Below are 16,033 nucleotides of genomic sequence, written 5' to 3'. Positions count from 1 at the left end.
GTCAGGCTATGTCCTTGAGTTCTTTCTCTCCTAACACTGGAAGCATCTTCCCAACATCTACTCTGACCAGGCAGCCAGTATTCTGTATGCTTCAATTAGATCCCCTTCACCCTTATACACTCCAGCGAGTACAGACCCAGAGACCTCATATGTGAAGCTTTTCATTCCTAGGACCATTCTTGTGAAGCTCCTCTGAATACGCTCCGGGGTCGGTACATCCTTCCTTAGTTATGGGGCACAAAACGGTACCCGATACTCCAATGTGGTCTGACCAGAGTCTTATAGAGCCTCAGCAAACCATCCCTGCTTTAGTATTCAAATCCTCTCAAAATAAATGGCATCACTGTATTTGCCTTTCTGACCGAGCGGGCCACCTCAAAGAATAATCTTACGTTGGACAATAATAAATTTACCATAGGGTTACAAAAATGAGCAATGATTAATGCATGCTGGGAAATGGATCCCAGCATTGACTAAAGTCTCTGTGATAATCCACATGCTGCAGAATCCAGACAGGCTGCAGCTACCCATAGATGGTTTGCAAACAAACCTGTCCCAGACCCTGTAATACTCACCTGAAGTTGAACCTGAATGGATAATGGAATCCATGGTTGAGCCAATCCATGGTTGAGTCTGATTGTTCAGGGTAAATGAACCTGATCATTTCATTGACAGATCCTCCTTACTTTCCCAAAAGGGCGTGAAGACTTAGAAGGATAAGAATCACCACAAAAACCCACACAGTGCAGTAACTCGAGAATAACCACGGAAAGAAAAGACACCTCCAATATCGTCAGAAGAACAAGAAGACACCACCAAGTCGAGCCCGGTCAACCTCTAATGGGGTGGTTTGTGATCGTCCAAAGTTAAGTTAAAGCATAAGATAATTTGTAGCGTTTATCATTGCATTATAGTACATTTTATTGTTCTAATATTAATTGTGTTCAATAAACAAATATTGTTTGTAAGAGGTAACTCAGTTCTTTTGCTGAATATAAGATTTCAAACACACTGTGCACCAGAAACAACACCTTCCTAATTGCTGACTTGACCTGCAAGTTTATTGAGAGACAATCCTGGACTGGAAGTCGCAACTCTCTTTGCACTTCAGACTTCTGATTTTTCTCTCCACTTATAAAGAAGTCCATGCCTGTCTTCTTCCTACTAATGTGCATCACCTCACACTTTCCCAAGTTGTACTCCATCTGCTACTTCTTTGCCCACTCTCTTAATAGTTATTCAGTTTCCCATCTGTTCCACACGACCATCTCTCCAGTGTCATTTTCCCATGCCCCAATATCCACTTCTGCTTCTCTTTATATGTCTAAAATAACTCTTACGGTTGTCCTTTATATCACTGGATAGCTTAACCTCATATTTAATCTTTTCGGTCTTTAATTCTTATTTTATTGCCATCTGTTCGTCTTTGAAAGCTTCCAAATCTACTGGTTTCCCACTGCCATTTGCTATGTTATCTGCTTTTTATTTTTCTTTTACATAAGCCATGACTGTCCCAGTCATCCATAGTTAAAAATCACACAACACCAGGTTATAGTCTAACAGGTTTAATTGGAAGCACGCTAGCTTTCGGAGCGACGCTCCTTCATCAGGTGATCGTGGAGGGCTCGATCGTAACACAGAATTCACAGCAAAAATTTGCAGTGTGATGTATAATTTCAGTTACATCACACTGTAAATTTTTGCTATAAATTCTGTGTTACGATCGAGCCCTCCACTATCACCTGATGAAGGAGCGTCGCTCCGAAAGCTAGTGTGCTTCCAATTAAACCTGTTAGACTATAACCTGGTGTTGTGATTTTTAATTTTTAACACCCCAGTCCAACACCGGCATCTCCAAACCATGATTGCCTCCTCCTCGCTGTACAATGCATCTTTTACCTTGGGATCAATCTCTGCTGTGACTCCTAAATTGCTCCGAGAAACTCCCGCCATTATTGTTACCCTGTCTTTCCTGCTCGGCTCCTCTCCCAGTCAATTCTACCCAGCTCCTCCCTTGTGCCTTTGAAGGTGCCTTTATTCAGCTGTAATAGTAACTCCGATTTTACTTTCTCCCTCTCAAATTGAGGACTAGGTTCAATCATATTATGATCACTGCCTCCGAAGGTTCCTTCACCTTAAGCTTCCTTATCAAGTCTGCCTCATTGCACAGCTCTAACTCCAGTATTGCCCGTTCCCTCATCGCCTGCACCATAAGCTGCTCCAAAAAGCCATCTCGTAGAGATTCCACAAATTCCTTTCCTTGCAAACCACTACCACTGACTTTCCCAGTCACTGTAATTTTGCCTTTCCTGCATGTCGTTTCTATCTCCTCGCTGATCATGCGCCCCAGCTTCTGACTACGATTTGTAGACCTGTATATAACTCCAACTAAGGGTTTTCACCTTTACGGTTCTTCAGTTGTACCCACACACATTCCACACCATCCGACTATATTTTAAGTAATGGAACTGAGTGGTGCGACTGCAAAACACTTTAGCATTGTCTCAAATTCATAGTTTAGACATGGAGTAATAATATTTCATTGTCAATTACTTTGCAATATGGCCACAGTGTATTTCTTTGGCCAAATATTCTGTCTGTATTGCGGAAGAATACAAACTTGAAACTTTTCGAGAAGGAAGATAAGAAGAGGACATGAGTCTATAAGTAGATTAAGGTGGGTCAAGTGAACAGCCAAATATTGGTGTATGGAACATGGTAGGAAAAATGTGTCTGTGCTAAAAGATATTGGCGGGTTGAATGGAAGCATATTATTTCAGTGGAGAGATTAGCTTTAGGCACGGAGGAAGCGGGCGCCTGGATTGCAAATTAAAAACTTTACATGTACATCAGATTTCTAGGGAGGTGAGACAAATGTTGAAACTTTCTGAAACAGAATATATTTAAAAGTAGGGACGATTTTCTACAGATTTACGATGTAGCGGTGTAACCACATCGAGAGAGCAATGACTACGATGATATGAAATGCTGTCCAGAGAGGATTCACTCAGCTGACTCTTACGAGAAGTGTTTATTTCAGGAGGAAATCTTGAAATGACTGGCCCTGGATCTGCTGGGGTTTAGGCGAACAACATGTTCCTTTAACCTCAGAATATTCAAAGTAGACTTTTCAAGTTGAATTCGAAAACAATATTTCAGCTTCTGTGAGAGATTACCATGAGTGGATGGCCTATAAAACTGAAAAAATGTCTCTGTTAAGAAGATGGCGATTTGGTGTCATCCTCTGAGTGTTGTGTTTTTGTACAATTCTCTTCCCAGATAGCGTTGGAGAATAAGACATTGAATATTCCTAAAGCAGAAGCAGGCAGATTCTTGACTAAGAGTGACGCACTAACATTGCCAGGGAAAAGGAAGAATGTGTGATTGAGGTCGTTCATGATCTTATCACATGATGGAGCTGTTTTAATTCCTTACAAATGTAGGTTCTACATTTCTGTTGTCTTTAGATACTGAAAAAAATATGACACGGTTCTCATGAACATGTTTGTGAGGTTACCTTCCTGAACCACCCTCCCAGGCAATGCATTTTTGACACATATCTGGGTTCAAAACAGATTTCACAAATCCTCTCTTAGTATCTTCTCTTTCACTTCAAATGTATTTCTCTTGTTTTTGACCCTTTGACTAAGGGGAATAGCTGTTGTCTGTTCACTCGTCCAATACCTCTCATGCTATAATACACTTCTGACAGGTTCACCCCTCACTCTTCTCTGCTCCAAAAGCAAATGTAACGTATCTTCATGGCTTGAATTCTCTCTTGTCTTGTGTTCATCTTCCAAAATGCAGCATCTCACATATTTCAGTGTTACCATTGATCATTGATCTGACCTTCTATTTTCTTGTAACCCACACGTTCTTGATTACTGTGACCCACCCGGCTAATCATTGTGTCATCTACAATATGGTTTATCATCCTCCAACATCCCCTACATCTCCCACATTCTTATCATCGACATTTATGAATTTCAGAAACAAAACTTGATTTTCTTCATGTTCTATAGATGTTACAGAATTGGGAATTCCAGTCTCTTGTTTTTCCTATTTTAGAAAATTTGCAGCGTGAATCGGCTGTAGTCTTTTGTGAGGGAGCCACAAGTATTATTTTGGGCATGGTGCTGAATTCTGCTTTTATACTCCGCCCCTCTGCATGTATTATTCATATGGATTGGACATCATTAACCTTGGACTAGCTTTTAGCATCTTGTCCTGCAACATTTCCGTTTTACGTGGGCCTGCAGCTTATTCTTTACAACATTTGCTGTAATAGTCAGAGCGGAAAGAACTTTTTAATCTGCAGGATGGACCCAGGGTCATTCATTATTTTTGTTTGAAAGAGCTAGAGCAATGATGATAAAGATTGAATTAAATTCTGGATTATAAACACACTATAGTAGATCAATTCACATTCTCATTTCTACACTGAATTGGAAGCAAATTAAAAGAACAAACATCCACCGTTCAGAATATTGTTTGAAAAGTGATGTCATGTTGAAATAATGCATGCAGGAAGACTATGCATCAATTTTCTTTTGAATATTGTGAGGACATTGTTCAAACAAACAAAGTTCTTGTCTTTTGCTCCTTATTCTTTCAACTGATCTTCCCGTGTAATTTTAGGTGAGATCAGATTGACTTCACTTTTAATCGAAGCAGGACTTGACTGAGGGAGGAATCAAGGACCTGAGCAAAACTGTGATTCATGGGAATTAGAGAACATTCTGCACTGGGAATGGGAACAAGAGAAAAATCATTCTCTGAAAGGTATCTTCCAAGTTGCATGTCATCCTGACTTGGGACTAATTTGCTGTTCCTTCACAAGTATTTGTTAAAAGTCTTGGAATGCCCCTACAAACAGCTCTGTCTGGACCTGCTTCACTTCGGATTGAAGGGGTAAAACAGGGCAACTCTGTGTTGCTTATTCCAGAGCCATTGGGGATGACAAATAAACTCTGCCCTTGCTCGTGCCTTCCAAAACCCTGGATGAATATGTCTTGTTAAAAATACAAGGATATTTTATGCCTTCATAGTTGTATGTAAACTCTCGGAAAGGTAAGACCTTGTTGGATGAGTATGATGCCTGTAACATCAGGAGCATGATAAGACATTGAAGCACTGATCCTAATCGTTATCAATCAGTCACTTTCAGAGGATTGATCATGTGATGTCATGACCACCGAGTTCAACATTTTGATAATGCATTATGACAGTGGCAATAAATTATCGGTATTTAGGGAGCTGTCAGGCACATAGTTTTTCATTTTTCATTCAAAAGCCATTACCAAATTCTTGAGCGTCAACAGACTGTTCCCTTTCAGATCAGACAAATATCCACAGTCCAAAAGAGTAACTAAGTTGAAAGTGCAGGAAAACATTTGCAAGTTCTGAGCAGAGAGGAACACAATTAACTTTTTGAGTCCAATATGAGTTTTTCAGAAGAGGATCATATCAGACTCAAAATGCTGCCTCTGTTTCTACCTCCAGATCCTGGCTCGTCTGTGGTGTTTTGTCACTGCTTACTGTTTGGAACATAGAAAATAGAACAGTACAGCACAGAACAGGCCCTTCAGCCCACGATGTTGTACCGACCATTGATCCTCATGTGAGGTAAACCTAATGTATAAACTCTCAAATTTCTGTGACCATATGCACGTCCAGCAGACTCTTAAATATCCCCAATGACCTCGCTTCCACAACTGCTGCTGGCAACGCATTCCATGCTCTCACAACTCTCTGCGTAAAGAACATCCCTTCTATACTTTCCGCCAAACAGCTAAAAACTATGACCCCTCATGTTAACAATTTCTGCCCTGCGAAAAAGTTTCGGGCTATCGATTCTATCTATGCCTCTCATTTAAGTCCGCTCCCTTCCTTTTTTCCAATGAAAAAGGTCCGAGTTCAGTCAACCTCTCTTTGTAAGATAAGCCCTCCATTCCTGGCAGCATCCTGGTAAACCTCCTCTGAACCTTCTCCAAAGCATCCACATCTTTCCTATAATAGGGCAACCAGAACTGGACGCAGTATTCCAAGTGCGGTCTAACCAAAGTTTTATAGAGCTGTAACAAGATCTCACGGCTCTTAAACTCAATCCCCCTGTTAATGAAAGCCAAAACACTATATGCTTTCTTAACAGCCCTGTCCACCTGCGTGGCAATTTTAAGGGATCTGTGTACCTGCACACCAAGATCCCGCTGTTCCTCCACACTGATAAGAATCCTATCTTTAATACTGTACTTAACTTTCAAATTCGACCTTCCAAAATGCATGACCGCGCATTTATCCAGGCTGAACTCCATTTGTCACCTCTCAGCCCATCTCTGCATCCTGTCCATGTCGCACTGCAGCCTACAACAGCCCTCTATACTGTCAATGACACCTCCAACCTTTGTGTCGTCTGCAAACTTGCTGACCCATCCTTCAATCTCCTCATCCAAGTCATTAATAAAAATTACAAAGAGTAGAGGCCCAAGAACAGAGCCCTGTGGAACACTGACTTCCGGGCAGAATATTTTCCTTCCACTACCACTCGCTGTCTTCTGTCGACCAGCCAATTCTGTATCCAGACAGCTAAGTTCCCTGGTGTCCCATTCCTCCTGGCCTTTTGAATGAGCCTACCATGGGGAACCATATCAAATGCCTCACGGAAGTCCATATACACAACATCGACAGCTCGACCCTCATCAACGTGTCTAGTAACATCCTCAAAGAACTCAACAAGATTTGTGAGGCATGACCTGCCCCTCACAAAGCCGTGCTGACTGCCTTTAATCAAGCCATGCTCTTCCAGATGGTCATAAATCCTAACCCTCAGAATCCTTTATAACACCTTGCAGATGACAGACGTGAGACTGACTGGTCTGTAATTTCCGGGGATTTTCCTATTTCCTTTCTTGAAGAGAGGAATTACATTTCCCTCCCCCCAGTCCTCCGGTATGACTCCGGTGGAGAGCGAGACTGCAAAGATCTTCGCAAGTGGTGAAGCAATCACATTTCTCGTTTCCCAAAGCAGCCGAGGACAAATCTGGTCTGGCCCTGGAGACTTGTCAATCTTCATATTTGTCAAAATTTTCAAAGCATCAGCTTCCTCAATCTCTATCCGTTCCAGCATGCTTACCTGCTCCTCAATGGTTTCATTCACTACGAAGTCCTTTTCTTTAGTAAAGACAGAAACAAAAAACTCATTTCGGGCTTCCCCTACCTCATCAGACTCTTCATATTTAACTGTGGAGATGAGCAATGTCTTGCAGGACTGTTACATGAATGTTACCTACAGCACTGTTTAAATGCTATCCAGGTCTTGCTGCACATGGACACAGACTGCTTCAGTGGCAGAGAAGTGACAACTTATTCTGAACATTATGCAATCTTTAGAGAAGAGCTCCCACTTCTAACTGTATGCTCTGGGAAAGATGTTGAAGCGGCTGAAGAAAACTACCTACAGGATGCCTGCAGCGATGTCCTGTGACTGAGATGGTTGATCCTCACCAAACACAAACATCTTCCCTTGTGCTCTGAATGGCCTCTAACCAATGGGGAGTTTACACATCATTCCCATTACATTCAATTCTGTTCGGGTTCCTTGATATCATCCTCAGTTAAATCCTGCTTTGATATAAAGGCCTGTCACTCTTGGTATTCATGTTTTGATTCATGTCAATAGGTCATGGTGTGTGTACACGAGTGTTTCCTTCTCACAGAGGATAATGGCCATCTCTAATCTAGAGGGTTAAGGGAGATGGATTACTGAGAAGTTGGGGGTGGGGGTTGGGTGCACAATGGATATTTGACGCATCAGAGAGTTGAGGGCTGCAGAAATTGGGCACAAAAGAGGAGTAGTGGCATTGAACAGATCAGTCATGATCTTATTGAAGGGAAAGTCAGGCTTAAAGGGCTGAATGACTTATTTGTATTTCTGTTGATCTTGCATTCGTTTATTGAAAAGTTATTCTCCTGGAAATCCTGTGATTGAAGATGCAGTCAGGGAGACCAGATGATTTTGTGAGACACCTCTGGGTGAGGTATGGGAGCTTTACACATAATGAATCTGGGTCTGCACCATAACCAACAAATGAACACAGTTCTGTAAAGAGAGAGGTGTAGGATGTTTCACACTGGCACTGACTCTTTTTTTCCGCAAGAATATTTTCCAACACCATACCAAACTGTGTGTGACAGTCTTCAGGCGCTAAAAAAAAAGTGAGGACTGCAGATGTTGGAGATCAGAGTCGAAAGTGTAGTGCAGGAAAAGCACAGCAGGCGAGGCAGCATCCGAGGAGCAAGAGAATCGACATTTCAGGCGTAAGTCCTTTGTCAGGAATCCTGATGAACTGTTTATGCCTAAAACATCGATTCTTCTGCTCCTTGAATGCTGTCTGACCTGCTGTGCTTTTCCAGCAGTACACTCTCGAGTCTTCAGGCCCTGAATGGTCTGCTCTGTTTCTGTGTAACAGCTTATCGAAGTAAATAGACAATAGACAATAGATGCAGGAGTAGGCCATTCTGCCCTTCGAGCCTGCACCGCCATTCAATATGATCATGGCTGATCATTCCTAATCAGTATCCTGTTCCAGCCTTATCTCCATACCCCTTGACTCCACTATCTTTAAGAGCTCTATCCAATTCTTTCTTAAAAGAATCCAGAGACTGGGCCTCCACTGCCCTCTGGGCAGAGCATTCCACACAGCCACCACTCTCTGGGTGAAGTAGTTTCTCCTCATCTCTGTCCTAAATGGTCTACCCCGTATTTTTAAGTTGTGTCCTCTGGTTCGGCACTCCCCCATCAACGGAAATATGTTCCCTCCTGCCAGAGTGTCCAGTCCTTTCATAATCCTTCCAAATGACTTCCAAATGCTCTTGTCTGGCAGGTTTGAGGAGCTGAATGGAACATTGGGATGTTGGACTGAGTAATTAGACACTTTGAGCCTTCTCCAGCTGACAGTAAGATTGTGGCTGATCAGTTTGTGGTCTCAGCCCCAATTTCCTATCTGTAGTTCATTGTCCTTTACTGTCCAATATCTAACTAACAGCTTTGAATAAATGCAAACACACAGGCACCACAAACTTCTGGGGAAGAGCATTTCCACTCAAACAGCCCTTTGTAAATTTCTCCTCATCCATGCTCAGACTGCAGTTAGAGGGGTCATTGTTTTATTTTCTAGTGCCGCTACTCCACTGGTCATTATAAATTTTAAATGTAACCCGGTTGGTGTTATGGCCAATGATATAGTTCTCAGACTAGGTCACATTCTTTGCGAGGGACAAGTCAGTTCGATATCTTACATTTGCAAAAAATAATTCACCAAATAAAAGATACTCAAAGTAAGGTGGGAAGATACGTGACAAGCAGTTTGGACAGATATGTACATTAATATTTATCTTTCAATGCACACGCCAACACACTTTGTGCATATACACAGTCTCATACACAGGTGCACACCCATACACATGCCTGAAGACAGACAGGAAAAAACTCTGCAGAATACCAGCTCGAAAGAGCTTTACAAGAAATAGTTAAATTCAAGACAAAAAGGAAAAACAAAATATTCTGCCTCTGAGGTTATTCTGCTCACACAAGCTGTTGGCAATCGGATTCCTTCCTGTGACGTTTGGAGTTGGCTGAATTCCCTTTGCTTCAGGCAATATGGAGAGTCCAATGAATCCTCAACAGGAATTCTTCAAGAATGGTAAAGATGACTGACAGGTTTTCACCTCTCATACGTTGCTGTGAGAAGGAAGAAGGAAAGAGAGGGAGCAATAAGCTGTGACTTCTCAAGCAGGTTGCATTCTCTCGATCTTTTAGCTGAAATATGTAATAATGTTATCTGACCACCATACTAGATCATGTGAAGCCTCCTTGAACATTCTCAGGATTGTATGACTCCATCCGTATAACCTGCTCCCTGTAGGAGCAATTTATAAAGTATAATTTGAAGATACGTTTTTACGTGCCATCATAATTTTTGTCCAATAAATTCATGTCTTCAAAGTATCTGTTTTAAAATTAGTACATCGTTCTCTTAAATTTGAATCCTTTATAAACTCTTAGGGAACACAGAGGTCTCCTCGTGTCTCATTGTACCGATCCTGACTGGCTGAATGGGATCTGCCTCTCTCTGTAACAGCCTCGAGGGGTTGAGTGAGAGAACAACACATGGGACAGGAGCAGCAGTTGGCCACTCAGCCCCTCGAGCCTGCTGCACCATTCAGAATGTGCATTGTTGACGTGATTGTAACTACACATCCCCTTCCTATCTTAAATTTGAATCCTTAGTTCTTGTCTCACATAATCGTAGGAAATGTCCATCAGCTACACAACTAATACACTATCCTCAAGATCTTACACGGTTCAGTGTGAACATCACTCATTCTCAATCCTGAAGTACCCTGTAGAGGTTTATAAAATGACGAGGGGCATGGAAATGGTGACATTTCCTTGATTGAGGGAATATAAAACTAGATCAAATAAATTTAAGGCGAGAAGGGAAAGATTTAAAAGAGACAAAAGTGGTAACCTTTTCGTGGAGTGTATGGAATGAACTGTCAGATGAAGTGTTGAAGGCTGGGACAATTACAGTATTTAAAGGTTTGGTGCATGAATAAGCATGGATTCTTTTGTTCATCAAAGGGCTACAGAACTCAACCTTGAGTGTTTTCAGAAACTCAGTCTTCATTGCTTCCTGGAGATGAGAATATCACAGATCACACAATCCTAAAGAGAAAGGAACATCCCTGTCTCAGTCTGAAATGGGAAGGTCCTTATTCTCAAAATGTGTTCCCCTCAAACCAATCCGTACTGTTTCAAAACACAAGGACACAACAATTGGGAAAAGATATAGACCATTCAGTCCCTCAAACCTGTTCACATTTCCATTAACTCTCTTCAGTCAAATACTTACCAAATGTAGCCTCGACTGAAGTTAAAGGAATTCCAGATACTATAAGGTCACAAGAGTGTAGGAAATAAGAACATAGAACAATACAGCACTTCAGCCCTCAATGTTGGGCCATGCTTTTAGCCTACTTTAAGATAAAACGAAACGACATACCCTTAATTTTACTATCTTCCATGTGCCTATTCAAGAGTCACTTAACTGTCCCTAATGTATGTGATTCTACTACCACCGCTATCAGTGCATTCCACGCACCCAACACTCTCTGTGTAAAAAAAAACCTGCCTTTGACATCTCCCAAAACCTTTCTCCAAACACCTTAAAATTATGCTCACCTCGTGACAACCATTTCCACCCTGGGAAGAGGTCTCTGTTTATTTACTCAGTTTGTATTTACTCTGTTTTACTCACACCATCATGTTCAGATCTATCAAGTTACCTCTCATCCTTCTTTACTCCAATGAGAAAAGCCATAGCTCACTCAACCTTTCTTCATAAGACAAGCCCTCTAGTCCAGGCAGCATCCTGGTAAATCTCCTCTGCACCCACTCTCCAGCTTCCATATCCTTTCTATAATGAAGCGATCAGAACATTTCAAATGTGGTCTCACCAGGGCTTTATAGACCTGCAGCATAATCTCCCAGCTCTTAAACTCAGTCCCGCTGTGAATGAAAGCCAACACAACATACGCCTTCTTAACAACCCTATCAACTTAGGTGGCAACTGAGAGACCTACAGACATGGATCCCAAGATCCGTTTGTTCCGCCACACTGCTACGAATCCTGCATTTAACCCAGTAACCTGCATTCAAATTCGACTTTCAAAATGAATCCCTTCACAAAATAGGAAATTGGAGCAGAATTAAGCCATTTAGCCCCTTGGATCTGCTGTGCCGTTTGATCACAGTTAAAATGTTTCTCAGCCACATTCTCCTGCCTTCACCATTGATTCCCTTATTCATGAAAAACGTACTTATCTCTATCTTAAAGAAACCACTGTGTCTGTGTGTGGGCGTGTGCATGTGTTTGTGTGTAAGTGTCCATATCTATATGTATATGTGTTGTGTGTTTAATGTGTCTATGTATGTTTGTGTGCATCTCTGTGAAAGGATGGCTCTGTGGGTTTGGGGCTAAATCCATTGAAATTGAGATAAACCCCTACTCCCCTCCTCCACCTCTACCTCTGTCCCTATTAAGTTCATAGTCAAACAATGCCACCCTCTGCTGGTCTCCCCATGACACTGCACAAGTGTCAGTTTTTTTCTCTGTCAGAGGACATCAAATACTGTGAATCTCTCACATTGCACGGCTGTTTGGCTTTGCAAATATCTCTGGAGGCACAGAACAGTTTTGTCTAATACCTAGATATATTACCATCACCACTGGGTCAGTTTCAGGACTTTTCAATCCTTTCTCACTTACATCTTGCAGAGGTGAATTATAAAATTATAAAATATTTCACTTTAAAGAACGGGTAATAAATAGATCGCATCACCTTACAAATGGTTTGGTCAGAGTTGTTTGTTTGCAGTGGAAATACTCATTAAGGTGTACACTCTGTGTAACGAATAATCTTCAAAGACAAATCACGTCCACATTACAGAGCGAGCACAGATATTACTCCTCGGGAGCATTCGCCACTCTGAGTGTCCTCAGTACAATTATGATCCTCCCTATACCCAACTGTGTGTGTGTGTGCATGTGCAGATGCGGCTGTCAGTTTGGATGTTGTTAAGACTTATGAGGCATGACCTGCACCTTATAAAAGCATGCTGACTGCCTCTAATCAAATTATGGTTTTCCAAATAATCATAACTCGTGTCTCTCAAATCCTCTCCAATACTCTTCCCATCACTGGCATAAGAATGATTGGCCTCTAATTCGCAGGATTATCTCTATTCCCTTTCTTGAACAGGGGAATAACATTTGCCAACCTGCTATCATCTGGCACGAATCCAGTGGACAGTGATGACATAAAGATCATCCCAAAACACACAGCAATCTCTTCACTCGCTTCCTATAGTCTCCTAGGTTTTTTTTTTCCATCTGGCCAAGAAGATATGTCTATCTTTGTGATTCTCAAAATGTTCAGCACATCCTCCTGTTCTAGCATATCTGCCTGTTTCACTCTATACCCAAAAACATGAAGGTCCCTCTCAGGACTGAATACTGAAGGAAGGCATTCATTAGGGACCTCCCAGTCTTTTTTCTCTGCGTATTTCCTTCTTACTAATCCTCTGTTGTTCTTTAAAAGCTTCCCAGTCCTCAGTTTTCCCACTTATCTTCGCTAAGTTATACTTTTTCTCTTTTAACTTTATATGTTTCTTTACTTCCCTCGTCAGCCATGGCCTCCCATGTCTCCTCCTCATTTAGGAATGAACTGATCCTGCAACTTCTGCATTATACACAGAAATATCCGCCAGTGTTCCTCCACGGTCTTCCCTGTTAAGGTATTGCACCATTGAACTTTGGCCAGGGACTTCAATGTTTTGGCCATTTTGGAGACATGGATCGAGCAGGGACAGGAATGATTGTTGCAGGTTCCAGAATTTAGATGTTTCAGGAAGAACAGAGAAGATGGTAAAAGAGTGGAAAGTGTGGCATTGTTGGCCAAGGACGGTATTACAGTTGCAGAAAGGATGTTTGGGGACTCGTTGAATGAGGCAGTATGGGCTGAAGTTAGAAACAGGAAAGGAGAGATCACCCTGATGGAAGTTTTCTATGTGCCTCCGAATATTTCCAGAGATGTAGAGGAAAGGATAGCAAAGATGATTCTTGATAGAAGTGACAGAGACAGGGTAGTTGTAATGGGGGACATCAACTTTCGAAATATTGAACGGAAACACTACAGTACGAGTACTATAGATGGGTCCGTTTTTTTCCGGTGTGTGCAGGAGGGCTTCCTGACACAGTATGTAGACAGGCCAACAAGGGGCAAAGCCACATTAGATTTGATACTGGGTAATGTGCCAGGTCAGATGTTAGACTTGGAAGTAGGTGAGCACCTTGGTGATAGTGATCACAATTCTGTTATGTTTACTTCAGTGATAGAAAGGGATAGGTGTATACCACTGGGCAAGAGTTACAGCTGGGGGAAAGGCAATTACGATGCCATTCGGCAAGATTTAGGAAGCATATAATGAGGAAGGAAACTGCAGGAGATGGGCACATTAAAAATGTGGAGTTTATTCAAGGAAAAGCTACTGTGTGTGTCCGAGATAAGTATGTACCTGTCAGGCAGAGAGGAAGCTGTAGAGTGCGGGAACCGTAGTTTACAAATGAAGTGGAATCTCTGGTCAAGAGAAACAAGGCAGTTTATATTAGGATGAGATGTGAAGGCTCAGTTAGGGCGCTTGAGGGTTACAAGGGAGCCAGGAAAGATCTAATGAGAGACCTCAGAAGAGCCAGGAGGAGACATGAGAAGTTGTTGGCGGATAGGATCAGGGTAAACCCTAAGGCTTTCTATAGGTATTTAAGGAATACAAGAATGAGAAGTAAGATTAGGGCCAATCAAGGATAGTAGTGGGAAGATGTGTGTGGAGTCAAAGGAGATAGAGGAAGCCCTCAATGAATATTTTCAACAGTATTCACTCAAGAAAACGGAAATGTTTTCGAGGAGATTACTGAGGTACAGGCTACTAGACTAGGTCTGATTGGGTTTCACAAGGAAGAGGTATTAGAAATCCTGTAGCGTGTGAAAATAGATAAGACCCTTGGGCCAGAATGGATTGATCCTAGGATCCTCTGGGCAGCCAGGGAGGAGATTGCCGAGCCTTTGGCGTTGATCTTTAATTGTTGTTATTATCTGCAGGAATAGTGCTAGAAGACTGAAGGATAGCAATAAGGGGAGTAGAGACAACCCTGGTAATTATAGACCAGTGAGCCTTACTCCAGTTGTTGGTAAGGTGTTGGAAAAGTTTATAAGAGATAGGCTTTATAATCATCTAGAAAAGAATAATTTGATTGGGGATAGTCAGCACGGTTTTGTGAAGGGTAGGTCGTGCCTCACAAACCTTATTGAGTTCTTTGAGAAAGTGACCAAACAGGGAGATGAGAGTAAACTGGTTGATGTGGTGTGTATGGATTTCAGCAAGGCATTTAATAATGTTCCCCACAGTAGGCTGTTGTACAAAATGCAGAGGAATGGGATTGTGGAAGATATAGCAGTTTGGATCAGTAATTGGCTTTTTGAAAGAAGGCAGAGGATGGTGGTTGATGGGAAATGTTCATCCTGGAGTCCAGTTACCAGTGGTGTACCGCAAGGGTCGGTGTTGGGTCCACTGCTGTTTGTGATTTTTATAAACGACCTGTATGAGGGCGTAGATGGTTCATTAGTAAATTTGCAGATGGCACTAAGGTCGGTGGATTGGTGGATAGTGATGAATGATGTTGTAGGTTACAGAGAGACATAGATAAGCTGCACAGCTGGGCTGAGAGGTGGAAAATGGAGTTTAATGCAGACTAGTATGAGGTGATTCACTTTGGTCGGAGTAACCGGAATGCAAAGTACTGGGCTAGTGGTTGTGTAGATGAGCAGAGAGATCTTGGTGTCCAGGTACACAGATCCTTGAAAGTTGCCACCCAGGTTGGTAGGGTTGTTAAGAAGGCATACAGTGTTCTACCTTTTTATTAATAGAGGCATTGAATTCCGGAACCACGAGGTCATGCTACAGCTGTACAAAACTCTAGTGGGGCTGCACTTGGAGTATTGTATACAGTTCTGGTCACCACATTATAAGAAGGATGTGGAAGATTTGGAAAGGGTGCAGAGGAGATTTACTGGGATGTTGCCTGGTATGGAGGGGAGGTCTTACGAGGAAAGACTGAGGGACTTGAGGCTGTTTTTGTTAGAGAGAAGAAGGTTGAGAGGTGACTTAATAGAGACAGATAAGATAATCAGAGGGCTAGATAGGGCGGACAGGGAGAGCCTTTTTCCAAGAATGGTGACGGCAAGCACTCGGAGGCATAGCTTTAAATGGAGGAGTGATGGATATAGGACAAATGTCAGACATAGTTTCTTTACTCAGAGAGTAGTAAGGATATGGAATGCTTTGGCTACAATGGTAGTAGATTCGCCAACTTTAAGTGCATTTAATTCGTCATTGGACAAGCATATGGACGTATAT

General features: G+C 42.0%; 2 long non-coding RNA genes across 8 annotated transcripts in view; both read left to right on the top strand.

Annotated features, from left to right (window-relative positions):
- LOC140455524 (uncharacterized) overlaps positions 1–1,568 on the top strand; it is a 110,376-nt gene extending 108,808 nt beyond the window's left edge. For 5 of the 6 annotated variants that reach the window (XR_011952905.1, XR_011952907.1, XR_011952903.1 and 2 more), the window contains one exon: positions 698–1,568. This is a non-coding gene — a long non-coding RNA (uncharacterized lncRNA). Of the gene's footprint in view, positions 1–675 lie in introns of all 6 variants that reach the window. The other variant, XR_011952906.1, reaches the window with a different exon arrangement.
- A 205-nt stretch (positions 1,569–1,773) lies between these two features.
- LOC140455523 (uncharacterized) lies at positions 1,774–7,653 on the top strand. 2 transcript variants are annotated; one of them, XR_011952900.1, is made up of 4 exons: positions 1,774–3,439; positions 4,639–4,782; positions 5,503–5,625; positions 7,313–7,653. It is a non-coding gene; the product is annotated as an uncharacterized lncRNA (long non-coding RNA). The 2 variants fall into 2 exon arrangements; XR_011952901.1 differs by lacking the exon at positions 7,313–7,653 and adding an exon at positions 6,852–7,303.
- The last annotated feature ends 8,380 nt before the right edge of the window (positions 7,654–16,033 follow it).

The sequence above is a fragment of the Chiloscyllium punctatum genome, chromosome 30, assembly GCF_047496795.1.
Source record: "Chiloscyllium punctatum isolate Juve2018m chromosome 30, sChiPun1.3, whole genome shotgun sequence".
NCBI lineage: Eukaryota > Metazoa > Chordata > Chondrichthyes > Orectolobiformes > Hemiscylliidae > Chiloscyllium > Chiloscyllium punctatum.
Note: the sequence above shows the minus strand (reverse complement) of the source record. Positions and strands in the feature narration are given on the sequence as shown.